The sequence below is a fragment of the Gavialis gangeticus genome, unplaced genomic scaffold (assembly GCF_001723915.1).
Source record: "Gavialis gangeticus isolate Ggan-Ray unplaced genomic scaffold, GavGan_comp1, whole genome shotgun sequence".
Classification (NCBI taxonomy): Eukaryota; Metazoa; Chordata; order Crocodylia; family Gavialidae; genus Gavialis; species Gavialis gangeticus.
The window spans coordinates 12,410,774-12,425,031 of NW_017729029.1; the positions used below are offsets into that span (position 1 = coordinate 12,410,774).

The window sequence follows — 14,258 nt, forward strand, 5'->3', positions numbered from 1 at the left end:
CCCCCTGATTTGTTGCTGAAGCAGGGGAATGACATGGGAGCCTTTGCAGGCGCCTCTGGCTCATTGTCATGACAGCTTATCCCTTTCCCAAGCTGCAATCACGCAGGGCAGTCCATAGGCTGGGGCTGAAATTGCCCCCGGAGCAGGGGTCCCATGCAGAGCGTGTGTTTGCAGGGGTGTTGCACAGGCTGAAGCTGACAGTAAAGGCACCCTGGATGGAAGAGCCTGGGGGAATGCTGTTATCCCTGGAGCGCCCTCCCTCCCTGCCTTGCACAGTGTCAAGAAATGCAAGACACAGCGGTGCCGAGATGGGGAGAAGCGGCGAGCTGCTCCCTTCCAGCATGGGGGAGAGCCCAGAGCTGGCTGGGGGCAGTGGGTCACACAGTACAAACCCCAAAGAGTTGGGGGCGATGGACCTAAATCCTGCTGTCTTTACCTCCGATAAAGAATCGGTCATTCTCCCGGCCTGACCCCCATGGCAGAGAGGCCTTTTTCCAGAACACGCAGGTCACTTTAGGGTCCTGAGGTGCAAGGGATCAATCCGGAAAGGCTTTTGAGTTATGGAAAAATTATCTTAGCCCTGCTAACAGGAGAACGCGGGCATATGAAATCACCACTGGTGATAGGCATAGACTCATAGGCAACACGGGTGGGAAGGGAGCTCAGAAGTCGCATCTATCCAACCCCCTGCTCCAAGCGGGACCGGCCCCAACTACATCATCCCAGAAAAGGCTTTGTCTGCTTGGGTCTTAAACGCCTCCAAGGATGGAGATGCCACCACCTCTCTGGGTAACCTGTCCCAGTGCTTCACCACCCTCCTAATGAGAGAGTTTTTCTTAATATCCAGCCTCAACTTCCCTTGCTGCAGCTTGAGCCCATTGCTCCTTGTCCTGTCATCTGCCCCCACTGAGACCAGTCCAGCTCCATCCTCTTTGCAGCCCCCTGGCAGGGAGGTGAAAGCTGCTATCAAATCCCCTTTGGTCTTCTCTTCTCCAGACTAAATCAGCAGCGGTTATCAAACTTTTTAGACTCAAGACAGCCCTCAAAAAATGCCAGCTCTTGGTTTTCACTCTTTTTCTTGACTACAGCAAAATAACAGAGCAATTCTTCTGTTGCAAAGAGCTCGGGGCAGATGTTTTGAACACTGTGGATTCCTGTATGAAATCTCTTGGTTTATCTTGTGAATCATGTTTTACCCCAACGGTACTTGCGTGAGATGCCATGAAATGCATCTTTGAAAAGATTTCAAGGCACCCTGGTTGAGAAGCGCTGGTCTAGCCTATTGGCAAAGCTACGCTGTCAACCCCGACAGCCGTAAGACATCACACTGGTAAAGCCAGGGGACCACAGCAGCCAGCATCCTGTTGTTGCACATTGAAATATGCTCGCTGGATCCCAGGTAGAGGTCACGTCCCCCACTACAGAGGAAGGCAACCCCTTCTTCTCCCCCTCCGGCCATACCAATCTGACCATGGGGTACAATACATACCAAATATGTCAAATACATACCAATACATGTCAAGTATGGTGACAGTCCGACCCTGAGCAAAGGGGCAAGATCCTCTAGCCAGGATCCTCCAGGTTTGAGTCCCAGTTGGCCGAGGCCAGTCCCCATCCCCATCCCTGGCTGCACCAATGCCCAGTGCTTCTGCAGAAGGAGAACCCTCTCCCCTAACGCAAGCAGCAACAAGAGGGGGGGAAATCATTCCCAGCCCAGCCCTATGTGGCAACCAGCAAAGCCCAGGGGCCTGGGAAATACCCAGAGTAGAGCAAAGACATACCTATGCCTAAACCATCCCCGACCAAAGCTTGTCCAGCTTCCTGAACATCTCCAGTGATGGAGATTTCACAGCTGCCCGAGGTGTCTATTCCACTGCCTCCTTGTTCTAACGAAGAAGGGTTTTCCTATTATCCAAGCTAAACTTTGCTGCAACTTTGAAGGTATTGTTTTCTCTCTCGCTGCAAAGAGCAGGACCCAAAAAGTTCTGCCAATGCATGCAAGATTGTCCAGGAGCTGTACGACAGACCTTGGAGGTCCCTTGCAGTCCTGTGTTGCTTTGCTGCTACTCCGTCCAAGCACTGCACTTGTGACCCAAGCCTTAGTGCCAGGGCAGAGCTGTGGAGAGGCTTTACAGCCTGCATCAGTGAAGGGTCCCAGAGGGGCCATCCTCTTCCCCTTTTTAGCTCACCCACAGTAAAAAATAAAATGTGTCGGGGGTGGTCTAATTTACTACACTAAATCAAAACCTACCACAATAAAAAGACGTCAGCGTGTATTTTCACATGCAACTAACTCAGTGATCTCTTGAGGTCCCTTCTGACCCTAACAACTATGAAACTTAGCAAAATGGCAGTTTTGGTGCCGTTTCATTACGTGCATCTAAACAATACACACCATGTACAAGCGCCCTCGGGGGCTGAGCAAGACTCCTGGGATTTGACCCCTATGTCTCTAAAGTGGTCATCAGAGGTCACCCAACCCCACTATAATAAAACAAGGAGAGGAACAAACAAGGCATCAAAGAGACTATAAATATTTCTGAGTTTTTTTTCCTCCAGTGGGTAGTAATTGACTGAACACTGAAAGCACCTAATAAACTGGGGAAAAAACATATAAAACATATATAATGTATGGGTTTTGGAATGCAGGTAAGGTGCAAAATCAGTCAAGCTCACTCCAGAAGATTAGGGCAACTAGTGAGAGTCCCATTTAATTCAATTAATCTTTCCCGATAGTTCTTAAATCATGTCATCAATCTATTCGATTCCACAGGCTTCATCCTTTACATGCAGCCGCCTAGTACAATAAGCCAGGGAGACTCACAGTGGCATTCAAGGGAAATAAATTTAATTATGAACACATCATAGGGCTGAGCATTTCCTGAATCTGGAATTCGGTGTCTTGTCAGCTTTCCAGCCAAGAACACTATCGCACTTTGCTAGGACGGCAGGCTCGGCCCTGCGTGTATATGTCCTGGCAAGTGCGTTAGCCAAAGGAAAGCACAAACTACAGCTTTTTACCATACTCTAAAATCCCATTTGCTTAGGTCTCACGGCAGCAGCATTCACGGTGGCATGACAGAAGTCATTCCTGGCTCTTATTTTTAACTCGTCTAGTGCTGCAGGGGAAAAATATAAATAACTATCTAGGTCTAGAGAGTCTGAACATCACTGGAAGATGATTTCGGGCAACTTCTGTGCGGAAGAGGGAAAATGGCTTTATTTAGCGGACTGTGCCGCATCCCTGAAACACCCTGCTGAAAACCCGGCGAGTCTCCTTGTTTATCCGCATCCTCATGCAATAGCATCACGTTGGCAAGGAAGAGACGCGAGTGTCTCGTCTCTGCTCCTGGCTCTGCTAGCTTAGCGGCCGGGCGTTGCTTGCATACCTGGTTTGTCCCGGGCATCGTGAAAGGCAGGTAGCTCATTGCATGCTGCTGCACGAGCCTCGTGCGCTTGCCGGTGCCGTTTACGGTGTGCGCTCTTAACGGACTCGATTCTCCTCTCAACTTGAGGGTTGCGATGCCTGAAACCAGGGATGTGGCATCTGTGCCCTGGAGTGCAGGTCTCTTGTACGCTCCTACTGAAAACCTGTAGATCCGAGTTAAAACAAAGGATTACGAGCCAATTCAAGACTTTTGGCAAGAAGGAACATATGTTTCCAGTTCAGTTGACTGGAAATAATTAAAAAAGAAAAAAAAAAAAAGACCATATAAACACAGATGATGATAAATTTGATTTAAGCTGATTTAAACGAGGCCCTGAGGTTTCCTGTGCTGTATGACTCCTGGGCTCTGTTCTTATTTGTTTGGCCCTGAAGATCTATGGAGAAAACATTTCTCTCTCTCTTTTTTTTTTCTAACCAGGCCGATCAAGTATTGGATCCAATTGTTGGTAAATAGAGACCACACGTCTGTTCTCCCATTGCTGCAGGGCATTTGGTTTTCTTAGTGCAGATGAGAGGTGAGATGACTGGACCTGAAATAACCCCGTGTCCCACGATGCGATGTGCCAAGATGGACATCTAGAGAAGCACTTGGGCATAAAAAGGCACGTTAAACCCTCAACAAGTGAAGCAGCCAATATTTAGGCTTCAGAGAAATACTCAGCTCACTCGTGAATACCCAGATAACCCAGATGGCCAAACACACCCTGGATTTAGACTATTTCAAATGTCATAGCAGCAGAAGCTGCAAGAGGAGCTGAAGGTTTATTGAATCAACCTTTTACTTTCGATGGTGTTAAAAGGCTGTTCAGTAGTAGAGTGAATCCCATGCGGGTGTCCTGGTTTGCAGTGTAACACCTCTACTTTGCTGTTAAAATCGGGCTGCTGTGATTGAACAGCAAACACCATGGTGCAGAATTGATAGAGCTGCTTGGTACTACGTGGTAAGCATGATGCGAACATGATGGACTAAGCCCATTGACAAAGACCATTATGGAGATGGAGATGCTACTCCTGGCACAGGGAAACTTCCTGAAAGGATCATAGACAAGGAGGGTGGAAGGGAGCTCAGGAGGTCACATCCAGTCCAACCCCCTGCTCCAAGCAGGACCAGCCCCAACTACATCATCCCAGCCAAGGCTTTGTCAAGCTGGGTCTTAAACACCTCCAAGGATGGAGACTCCACCACCTCTCTGGATAACCTGGTCCAGTGCTTTACTACCGTCCTCCTGAGAGAGTTTTTCCTAATATCCAACCTCAACTTCCCTTGCTGCAGCTTGAGCCCATTGCTCCTTGTCCTGTCATCTGCCCCCACTGAGACCAGTCCAGCTCCATCCTCTTTGCAGCCCCCCCAGCAGGGAGGTGAAGGCTGCTGTTCAATCCCCCTCGGTCTTCTCTTCTGCGGACAAAATCAGCCCAGTTCCCTCAGCCTCTCCTCACCAGTCCTGTCCCCAGCCCACAACCATTTTCATTGCCCTCCACTGGTGTCTCTCCAAATTGTCCACACCCTTTTCTGTAGTGGGGGGCCGACAGCTGGACACAGGATCCAGATGTGGCCTCCCTAGTGCTGAATGGAGGGGAAGAATAACTGTCCTCCATCTGCGGGCAACGCTCCCACTAAATGGATGGTAAAGTACATCTGTACAAGAGATGAGATTTTCTCCGGGGTCAGTCAAGGGCTGTGGAAATAACTCCCCCATTCCCCGGCCCGAAGGACCATGCTAAACCTGACCTCCCTGAACTCCAAGTGCAGGGCACATTTCTTTGCCCTCACCTTCTCCGCGTTAACATGTAGCTGAGTACATGTCCTACAAAGCAGGTCTGACTCAAGCTATTCCAGGACACTTCCTAGGTGGGAGGACAAACCCATGACAGATGCCAGTCATGCTGTTTAAATGCATTGCTAGCAGATGCTCAGCTAGTCTAGCAAGGACTGTGAACCTGCCATGGAGTGGACTGGAATCGTGCTATTACTCACAGGAAGCATGTGTAGGTTTGAGATGATTGTGGTTATGACATGGCTTGGGCTGCTCAGTCCCTTTTGCTGAATTATGCATGTAAATGTAGTATTTAATTGCTCATATTGCCAAAGCAAGAAGCAGGAGCGGGGAAGAGGGGGATGAAACTGGATAATGTGAAGAAGCAGCAGCACGTTTGGTGCCTCGTATCTGCCTGGTAGGTGGAATAGCGATTTTATTTTGAGTTTACAGTAAAAGCACATCTCTATTCATGGGCTATAGCTTATACATGCAAAAGTGGAGCGGGGCGGGGGACGGGACCCTGCACTGCTAATGTCTCTGTGTAGCCCAGAATAAAGCTTTATGGTCTCTATGATGAGAGCTGACTTCACGTCCTGAGGGCTGCTCCATGCCAGCTTCTGCCCTTACCTAGGGAGGCACACAGGCTGGGATGGCAGGATTCACCAGCAGCCTTAGCTTTGGCTTCTCCTTCTTGCAGGATCTTTTTCCCAGACAGGCAGGTTCAAACAAAAGCCGAGATTTAAGAGACCTACAAGGGACCCACTCCCGATCTTCCTACAGGACTGGGCGTGCAGGGCAACAGATGCAGGTGGAGGCTGGTTCTGGCCACGGGGATGGTGCAACCATCGGGGTCATCTGGAGGAGAGAAGGAAGCAGAGCCTCAGCCCTGCTTCCCTCCAGACAGGTAAATCAGCCCCTGCAGTGAAGGGCATCCAACAACCTTCAACAACCCCTTCGGGGAAGCGGAGTGCAAATGCAGTATTGCCTTTGACCTTTTGAATCTGCAATATCTGGAGTTAAGCAGATCGAAGGCAAGATAGATGTGCACTTTATGGACTAACTAAGAAGCAGATGGAAAGCAGGGTAGATAGCCACCTCATGGGTTTGAATTCATTTAATGGACTGTGTTAAGGGAGGATGAAGTGACCGAAAGTTCATGAAAGCTTGTACTGTCTCTATGTCTTATTTAGCTAGTCTATATGGTGCGTGTCAATCCTGCCTTCTGCCAGACTTCAGACTAACATGGCTAACTGCATGTCTCTGTTTAGTAGATTCCCCATCCCTCTGGGTGTGTCTACATATGCATTTACTGTGCAGTAAATTACTGCGCAGTAAGCGGATTTAGGCCGGCATCTACATGTGCAGGCATTAAAGCACAGTAACTGTGTTTGGACTAACTTGGGAGTAAAGTTGGTCTCAGGTCAGTCCACACACACAGTGTTACTGTGCAGTAATGCATCTACATGTGCGTTACTGTGCAGTAACTACTTGGGCATTAATTTTCTACCTGCATGATGCAGGTAGCAAATTTACACCAAAGTTGGCATACATTGCCATAGTTACTATGTAATACAGGCATGTACATGTAGACGTGCTCCTGTACTGCTCAGTAATTTTCAGTTACTGTGCAGTAAATGTACACATGTAGATGCACCCTCTGTGTATAATAGCTGCACTTCATCTAAACCATGTTAGCTCATAGCTCACCCTAGAGCAGAAAAAGACACAGAGATGGAAGAGTCACAATGGCAAAACAGGCCATTTTCCATCCTACTCCCGTATTTTGCACAGCTACCCCCATCATGCAGCCTGCCAAACATTTTCCGGTAATAGTAGATTTGCAGTGAAGCTGTCAGTGCCTTTACTAAGTTCCCTTTAAATGCACTCGTAAACACAGACAAAGAGCCTAAAGTACAGAGAGGTAATTATCGCTTCACATCCCAGCCTCCTTAGCTGTGCTTACTACAAGAAACAACAAGACCTCAATGATTAAACCAGGGGAAACTTCACATAGAGATGAGTGAACAGTAATTGTTTATTGGCTTTGCTCAATACATATCATTATTCATGTATACAGTTATTTTGCTTAATATCGTATTAATCATTTCCTCATGCTTTTCTGAGTTGATTGCGGGGGTGTCGACAGCCAGGTGTAGAGGAGCAGCTGCTGCACATGATGTGTCAAACCTGCTTGGTTAGGTTGTCAAGTACCTTGGAAATGAAGGATGTAGACATGAAGACCCAGAGCAGAGACTATTATTTTTAGCTAAACCTTCATCCAAGCAGTATTTGCTGTATCGCAGGTAGCACAGCAACACATAACGGATGCTTTCAGCTCTTTCCAGTTTTTCAGCAAACCAAATTGCTTTGGCTTTCCCCCTGCCAAGAGTTTCATAAGACGATTTAGTTTGGGTTTTGAAGGTAAAACATCCAGTAATTGTGGATGAATTTGGGGAGGGAAAGCATTTCTTTGTCTGACTTACAAATCCAAGATTTTGAAAAAATGCCAGCTTCCAATTTATGCTGATGTAACAAGGTGGTCTATGAGAAGGAAACAATTTCATGAAAAATGTTCTTGTAGTGCTGCTGTGATGCTATAGCAGTGTCTGCTTCTTTCCTAGACCCAAGGAAGAGTATCTTGTGCCCAAAAGTGTGTCTACAATCTCTCCCAACAATGTAGTTGGTCCAAGAAAAGATATTGCCCCCCAAAAATGCTTGCTTCTGACATGAAACATTTCAAAGTTTTTCAAACTGTTTCTATTTTAGAGGGTGTAAAGCAGATCCATTTTGCATAATATTCAGTAAACCACATATTCCAACAATGCTTTCAATAGCATCTTGATAAATATCTCAGTAATAAATATTGATCAAGTAAATTTGAGAAAGTAACAGTACATTTTGCAAAATGGGACATGTCGGTCAATAAAGATTTTGTATAACTGCCTGCCCAAAATATTTTGCCCAGCTCTATTTTGAAAATATTGGAAGTACTAGAAATATAGAAATTATTAAAAAATAGACCAAAGTGCAGTTCCTAGAGAAGTCAGTGTCAGTTTTGCTTGCAGTCAGACTCTTTAGACTGCTTTGTTCTCAAACACCAGGTGAGGATGGACTGGCTGTGACTGCCAGAGAAAAGAGCCTACACGTCCACTTTAACGTGCATTAGCCTATTTTAATGCACATTGAAGCATCACTGAAAAAACATGCTATTTAGTTAACGTGCATTAAAATAGGCTAATGCACATGAAGCAACACTAAAAACTGTGGGCACCTATACACGAGCAGTGAGGCTGCTCCAACATGCTGTAATTACAGTGCATTGGAGCAGACTTGATTAATGGTAATTACTGTGCTCCAGCAGGCTCCAGCGTCTCGTGTATCAGTGTCCCCGTGCTTAAAAATAGTGGCGGGGGTTTGAATGAGCTTTAGATAAAGCATCCCCGCTGCCATTTTTAAGCACAAGGATGCTAATACATGAAATGCTCCAAGCATTTTAATTAGAGTGGTTCTCAGAGCCACTTTAATTAAAGCACCGCTCCCCTACTCCTGGAGCACGTGTATAAACGTCTGGAAGTACGAGATTTAATGCGCATTACATTAAATGTTAATGCATGTGTAGACATTCCCAGTTAAGACTATCCAGTCTGACTGGTTAAATAGAAGAGAGCCATACAAGACAGGCATGGAGCTTTCTTCTCCACTCAACCCACAAAGACCATCCAGCACGCCTGCAAAGACAACTCCAGCCATATTAAGGAAAAAGGATAATTGGTGTGGGGAGAGGCGTGGAAGGCATGTGTTTGACAAAGGAGAGGCAAACAGCAGGACAATGCACTGAGCCATGCGAGGTGACTAAAAGACCTCCAGAGTCTTGTAGATGCGCTTGTAGAGCCAGTGGAAAAGGATCCAGGACACGCTGGCCCTAATGGCACCGCTTGGCTGGACACTTCCAAGGTTACAGACCTCTTCAGAGAGCTCTGGGGTGCGTGCAGGAAAGGAGCCATGCACAACATCTCTTCGCAGGGACCCTCGAGTGCAGGGAGATGACTCTGGACCTGGGCGACTGGCTGAGGAGGAGGTGCAAGGTGCAGAGGATTTGGGTTGTGTGGGCCATTGTCCCATTTTCTATGGGGCGAGGGGACTGCTGAGTTTGGATGGCCCTCCTTTAGGTGACAGCCAGCTAGACCCCTCACAAGGGCGTTGAACTGACAGCTGGCGGGGAGGGTGAAAAGGGAATATAGCACTAACTTGAGAGGTTGAGAACAACATTATTCAAGGCACCAAGAGAGAAGAAATTCTTTAACGTCTCAACACCAACACTGGGAGCCTGGCTAATCGGCGAGAGGCACAGAAATGGCTCATTTAAGACCACGTATTCCAACTATTCAGTATTATGGAAACACGGAGGACAGAAATCACTGGTGAAAATCACTGTTTACAACCAATTCAGAAAGAAACGAGTGGGCTACAGAAGGAAGGGAGGAGCACTTTGTGTCAGAAATGGCAGTGCTTATTTTCTGAGCCATCGACTGCAAAGCCAACACTCCCAAAACGCTGATGGACCAATGGACAGATAAAGAACAAGACCGGGCATTCGCTGGCGTCTGACGCAAATCCCACTGGAGAACAGAATAACCATCTTCTTATGCACCTAATGAGAAAAGCGTGGTTAAGGGGGCACTTGGTCACAGGCTGTAATTACCTTAATGAAGAAGAGAAATGCGATGATGAACCATTCTTCAGTCCAGCAAACAGAGGTGCCACAAGGTGCAACAGCTGGAAGTTGAGGTTGAAGGCAACTTGAGTCCGAATGGAAATCAGGCACTATTTCTAGCATTGAGGGTAGTGAATCCTGGCGTAACGAAACTGTTGCATGGTGGTGGGGATTTTCTAAATGAAGGGGGCCTGGTTTCTGAAGTGCATCCTCTGGTTCAACCACAGGTACTGGGCATGAAGCAGGAATGACTTCAGAGAGTGTGTACAGAAGATCAAATGGCCCCAAATTGCCACATCTGTGCAAACATCTGATACCTCCCTGTATCCCTTTGGCCGTAAGGATAAAGCTAAGTGGGGCTCCAGCCCTTCAGCTGGTTAACCGGGCTAACTGAACCCAAACCAGCTGAGCCCTGGCCTCTTCCTCCTGTTTGGTCCTGGCTCTGCTTTTAAGGAAGACCCCCAGTACCCGAACCTTGCTGCACAACTTGCTGGTCTCCAGGCCTCAAGCAGTTCCTGTCCTGGTAACTTCTCTGGCTTCTCCCCGACCTCCCTGATCACACATCCAGCCCCTTGGATTCAGTTTGACCTCAACTTGTTTGCTGACCCCTGGCTCGGGTGAGTCCCTTGGCTTGATATTTGGTTTCTGGACCCCCTCCTCCCCCACTGCAGTCCCTGGCCCCAAGCTTGGCTCTACCCACTGGGCCAGATGCCCCGGCAGACTGATTGCCTTTGAAATAATGAACATGCTTAGCTGCAGAAATGCTCATTATTGTGATAATGAAGAGGATTTGTAGATGAAAATGAAGCTAAAGAGACACTAGATCCTTAATGAGAGGGAGAATATTTTCTCAGTGTCCTTTCTCATCCCTGCACACACAAGGTATTTGGGCTTGTAATTTGGATCTTAACATCTGGGCAAAACCTGAGCTATTAGGAAAAGATAAAGAGACCTAGCCAATAATGGGGCAAGTGAGAAATCTGGCAATCCAGCATAACCAAGCTGGTTATAACAAATATTGGTATAACAAATGCGGTACAAGCCAGCGGCTCCTTGCACCAGCCGCGATGTAGTAGACAGCTCTGCTGACGACGCACAAGAAGGGAGAGGACCAAGCTCAACCCTTCATCAAGAACAGACTCTTGTTTGGGTTGTAAAAGCCAGCGGGCGGGATCCACGTGTGTGCTGGGAGCAGATCCGCTGAGTCCCTGGAGCGAGCCCATGAGATCTTACACAGCCATGAAGAGAGACGGTACGATGCTCGGGTGAACTTTCGTCCTGCTTTACGCAGTCCGATTCCACAGGATATAAAACCAGGTGCAATTTGGTCCGGTTGTTTACTGGCTCCGATAGACACGGATCCCCGGGTTGGCCAGCGTTTCATTCATGTGTGCCGGCCGCGTGTTTTGGTCAGGGAGGAGTCGGTGTTTTCGATGCTACCCCTGGCTTCAGTCCCGGAGCCCGACCCCAAACAGAATTGCTCGGGGTGGTTTGTGCTATATTTTCTGCTAATGGTGCCCTCTGCCATGTGAAATTGCTGCTCGTCTCAAGCTGATCTCTGCTCCCTGGGCAATAGCAGCATGCAAACTAGCTCCTCTCCTCCCAATCACTGCTTCCCCAAGGAGATCGAGCCTGTTTTTTGGATGTACTCCACATCCCCCACATCCCCCATGTGACACAGAGGAACCCTTCAGGCAGGAAACCAGAGACGACGGTGCTCAGAGAGGATGGAGGGGAGGTGGCTTGAAATGGCCTTTCCATGGGAAAGAAACATCCCTGGAAGAACGGTAAGCTGTTGAGACATCCAGGTTTCTCTGTGGCCATTTCCATCTGGCTGTGTTGGTGCTCTGGCCACGATCGGCCTTCCCAGGGGTGGACGAGAGCTGCCAGAAGACATCACCATGCACCAAAAGTGCCTGTCCTAGTCTCATGGTGTGTCCCCTCTCTCCACACCGGTCCGGCAGCAGGGTTGGGGTGTGCCGCTGAACTCCCCTGGAAAAGTACCGGTGGCTTTTGCTGATGAGCATCAGCAAACAAGCATGGCATCATCCACAGCTTAATTATAGCCAGGGCTGCTTCACGCTTAGTCACAGAGACAGACACACAATCAGGGACTGACTCACTTTGGGGGAAGATCACACAGGCTGTCGGGATGAGGGAGGAAGAGGAGTGATGAACGTGTCGAAAAGGCTTCCCTCTCCCAAAACATGTTTGTAAACACTTATTTTTAGCCCGAGTGAGTTGCAGTCTGTTCACGCGCTGCAGTCTCTTCCCCCATTGAATTAACCAGAAAGACAAGCTCACCGCAAAGCATCGTTACAGCTGAAGTAGCAACAGCAGCAAAGCTGAAACGTGCTGCCCACGGCTGGGTTTTGAATGGTTTGAGTTCATAACCTCTTAGCCTCAAAGCCCTGGGTCTTCTTGCACCCCTTTGCCCGGACACTGCCCTTAGTCGCATAGCAGGGGAAGAGCCCTGGATCTCGTCTCTACAGCAGGGGTGATGCATCCTCCCCCCGCTAAGCTGATGGGCCCCTCTCTCGGCCAACAAGTGTTAGCAAACTGGCGCTGAAGAGTTTCCACGCAGGGTAGCAACTAAATGACATGTTTTTTTCAGTGATGCTTTAATGTGCATTAAAATAGGCTAATGCGCATTAAGCATCACTACAAACTGTGGGCGTCTATACATGGGCAGCAGTCTCACGGGTCCGGGGGATTTGCCAGCTGGTGGAAGCTGTAATTAAGCCCAATGCCCATGCAGAAGGTAGAGACTTCCCAAAGCAGCCTGCGTCCTAAATTGCCCTTGCCCTGTCTCCCATCTCCCCTCTCTGTTTTTGCTGCTCTTCTGTTATCTTACCTCCTGAGTGCCCCTAACTCCCTTTGCTCTCGATTGGACCTCCTCGATTTGGGCGCCTTTCAAAGCTCTCCTCCCACCCTGATCTCACTTGCGACTACACCTGATCCTTTCTTTTGGCAAGTGAGTGCCTGATTTGGCTTCCCTCCAGGTGAGGAAGCTAATGAGCGAGGAGGGGTGCTGTGTTTACGGCACTTGCCGCTCCTTGATGGCTCTGGAGAAGGATCTTTATTAACGGGATCATCAGTTGTAATGAATTCATTTCCATTCCCAGCACTAAAACAATTTCAGCATCTAATAAGTTGCATTATTTTCACTTCCATTCGGAGCTAATTGATTCCTCTTGTTTGTTTGCTCCGTCTTGGAGCATCGTGCTCGCAGGAGCACGAAACTCCCCTCCGCATGCGGTCCTGCGCTTGTGGGATCTGGACTCGGGCAGGACTCTCTTTTCTCTGCTCGTTCATGAAGGACAGGCTCAGGACTTGATGTTCCCCTTGAACCATGCCTTCCTCTTTGAAGCAAAGTTCCCCAAGGCGGCCCGCACCGAGTCTGGCGTCCTTCCACGTGCCATGAACAAGACAGACTATCTGAACGCAGCAGCTGGGGTGAAAGTTGTAGACTAATCCCCATCCTAACCACCCGTAAGTAAATGCATGCAGAGAATTGCAGCTCATCTAGTATTTTTATGACTTAGGGAGTGAGGCTGAAGAAACTTGAGAGGTCATGACCAGCAGCTGCGGGGAAGCAGAGCTCTGTGTAAAAGCTTCACACCTACAAGGCATCACCGTGAAAAAGGAGCAGACCGTTCTTGTTAGATGCCTTTTAACACAGGCAGCCATCAAAGAACATGATACTGTTTGCTTTACACTTAGTTGTTTTTTGTTAAAACATCTAGAGAAGGTGCTTTTCTGCCTGTTCTCTGCATGAGAGCACCCGGCCTCTGCAAGCCCTCTGTTTGCTTCAAGACTCTCAGAAAGACGGGACACTGGAGTCAGAAGGAAGGAGAAGGGATTTGTTTTGGTCCAACACACTGGAGGATTGGGCCAAAAGGCATCTCCTGAGGTTCAACAAGGACCAGTGCAAAGTCCTGCGCTGGGGAGGGAGCAACCCCCTGCGCCGGGGCAGGCTGGGGGCAATGGGCTGGGCAGCAGATGTGAGCTCCCTTCCAGCCCTCGTTGTCTGTGACTCAATGTTGATTCTCCATCCCGCTGGCAGAAAGGGGCCAAAAGGGCACCAGCCGCTTAAATATCTGTTACGCCGTGGTTCAGAGTCACGTAGCTCTGAGATTAAAGAGAGAGGGCCAAACTTCCTTAGGAACCTATGGGAGAATATAGTTTCATAGTTTCTAGGGTCGGAAGGGACCTGAGCAGATCATCTAGTCCGACCCCCTGCCATGGCAGGAAGAGCACTGGGGTCAAATGACCCCAGTAAGGTGGTCATCCAACCTCCTCTTAAAAACCCCCAGGGTGGGAGCCTGCACCACCTCAC

At 48.5% G+C, this 14,258-nt stretch overlaps 1 long non-coding RNA gene across 1 annotated transcript in view; it reads right to left on the bottom strand.

Annotated features, from left to right (window-relative positions):
- Nucleotides 1–3,545: 3,545 nt before the first annotated feature.
- The window catches only part of LOC109300584, a 38,349-nt gene continuing 27,636 nt past the window's right edge, over nucleotides 3,546–14,258 (bottom strand). Inside the window, exon 3 of the long non-coding RNA XR_002098268.1 lies at nucleotides 3,546–3,591. This is a non-coding gene — a long non-coding RNA (uncharacterized LOC109300584). The remainder of the gene's footprint in view (nucleotides 3,592–14,258) is intronic.